General features: G+C 37.3%; 1 protein-coding gene across 2 annotated transcripts in view; it reads left to right on the top strand.

Moving 5' to 3' along the window:
- The window catches only part of PGM2L1 (phosphoglucomutase 2 like 1), a 109,686-nt gene that overhangs the window by 59,517 nt on the left and 47,737 nt on the right, over positions 1–2,432 (top strand). The window lies entirely within an intron of this gene.

The raw sequence follows: 2,432 nt of genomic DNA, 5'->3' as shown, positions 1-2,432 counted from the left end.
GGGCCCTGCTGCTCAGAGCTGGCGTCCCAAGCCAACTCTTAACCAACGTGCCACACAGCCGGCCCTTGACTATACTTTTCTTAATAATTCTCTTGTTTGCTTTTTTTAAAGACTGATTGTCTATGTTGTGCCTAGATATTGTTGGGATATACTGAAATATAAAAAGACTATAAAATACATGTAAACATAAAAATATAATGCTAGAGTAGTATTGGTGGCAGTTAAATGGTTTATAGATAGTCAGTTCTTTTAGGAGTTCAAACATAAGAGTGATCTGTGGACTGGATGGTCAAGGAAGACTTTATAAGAAGATGGGATACATAGAAGAATGAAGACAGTCTTCATTGAAAGTGGGAGATAAATTCTTAATTTATATTTAAAGTGCCCTCTAGATACAAAGATGAAATAGATATGGATCATATCTTTAAAGAACATAGGATGGAAGATAAAACAAAAGCTCACAAATATAATACATGGAGCAAGTAATAAGTGTCCTTAACAGAAGAATAGATTTAAGTAATTTTAATAATTATTTAATAAAAATAATAAATGATTACTTAATCCCTCTCAATGGGAGAAAATATTTTTAATTGCTAAATAAAGGTGTATCTATGGTAGATTGATAGTGTAGGTAAGCTAGGCTATGTCCCAGGGTACTGAAATGGAGAGAGTGCAGAAATCTAAAATAATGGATCAGACATAACAGCATTTGTTACATTACACGTTGGCAGCATATGTAGTCTTTTAGCATAGAGCAACTGAGTTTAATAAGTGATTATTACCTAGTTAGTGAAAAAAGGAACCTATCAGATGCCACGATTCCTAATAACTCTAGTGAGGCACCTAATAAGTTATAAATATATCTGAGGGCCATTTGCTACTTGCCCAAGTCACCCAAATTGCTAGGTTTAGCCTTGGTGGTGTGATGTACTTTGAAAAGTCTTCATGAGAAAGTGTTATTTGTGCCAAACTTTCAGAATGAGTTAAAAATTTGATTTACCAACATGGAGAGGAGGACTGGTCCAAGTGGAGATTGAATCTTTATGTGTGTATTTAGAACATTTGTTTCTCGTATAGCTAAGGGCACATAGAGAGAAATTGTTGGAAAGGCATGTAGAAACCATGTCATAGAAAGGCTTTACAATTGATTCTTGAACAATATAGGTTTGAACTATGTAGGTCCACTTATATAAATTTTTCAATAAATACATACAGTACTGTAAATGTATTTTTCTCATGATTTTCTTAATAGCATTTTCTTTTCTCTAGCTTTATTGTAAGAATACAGTAAAAAATACATATAACAGACAAAATATGTGGTAATAAACTGTTTATGCTATTGGTAAGGCTTCTGGTCAACAGTAGGCTATTAGCAGTTAAATTTGGGGGTAGTCAAAAGTTATACATGGATTCTCAACTGGGGGGAGATGGGAGAGGGGTCAGTGCCCCTCTGTGTTCGAGTAAATTGTATAGTATGTTTTTAGTGGCCTTGAATAAATAAAGGTGTGTGTGTTAAAATTTGCAACCAGACAGGGTGTTTATTGGGGCAGTCTGGGGTATCCCATGTACTTTCTGTGGGGGGCATTCTGTTGGTAAATTTACTGCAGCCCTGGATCTGACCGTTGGTTCCTATGCCTTCAGACTCATTTGTTACTTTGACTTGTCTCAGGATGGACTCACCCTAGAAACTGATACTGAATTCAGAACGCTATTTTATTAATTTATGGTAGACATAATATAAGTGGATTTGTCTCTAGCCAGGGCATTCACTAGATGCACCATAAGAGTAGTCAAAGAATCAGAAGATTTTTAGTGATTACAAAATCCAATCACAAGTCAGATGTGTGGCATAAATATTTAACAGCATCAGCCTGTAAGTGAATGAATGCCTCCATCTCCATGATATGGGACTCGCCTACCACTAGAACCCAGCAGTCCATGGCCAAGGCCTTCTTCCTCCAGGCAGTGCACAGATGACTCTTCTACAGTGCTCACTCCCTTCTGTGCTCAAGGGCTGACTAAGGCTTCTACTTCCTTCCTCTTTCTGTTGACATTTTCATACATTCTGTCAAATTGCAGGCAAGTCTTGCTGGCCTACAAGCCAGGTTCTCTTTAACGTGTCAACTATCTCCTGTTTCTAATTTGTATATTTTAACTTTTGAAAGCAAACTTATGTCCAAGATATTAAGTACTGGCTCACTGGCCCAAGTTTGAGTGGGAGTGAGACGGGACACAGGGCAGAGCTGCTCAGCCAGCTGTAGCAGCAACAGCTATATACTCATATTGACCACAATGTGGAGGCAGAACTTGGCTGTGGCATTTAAAGAAATAGTGAGTAGAACACTCTAGTCTTACTTAGAATGTGGGTCAATGTTGAGAAAGAGTAGAATGTAAAGTTAAAGGTAGGTTAGGTTAGGTTAGGTTAGGTTAGG

Source organism: Hipposideros armiger, unplaced genomic scaffold (assembly GCF_001890085.2).
Source record: "Hipposideros armiger isolate ML-2016 unplaced genomic scaffold, ASM189008v1 scaffold_132, whole genome shotgun sequence".
Classification (NCBI taxonomy): domain Eukaryota; kingdom Metazoa; phylum Chordata; class Mammalia; order Chiroptera; family Hipposideridae; genus Hipposideros; species Hipposideros armiger.
Note: the sequence above shows the minus strand (reverse complement) of the source record. Positions and strands in the feature narration are given on the sequence as shown.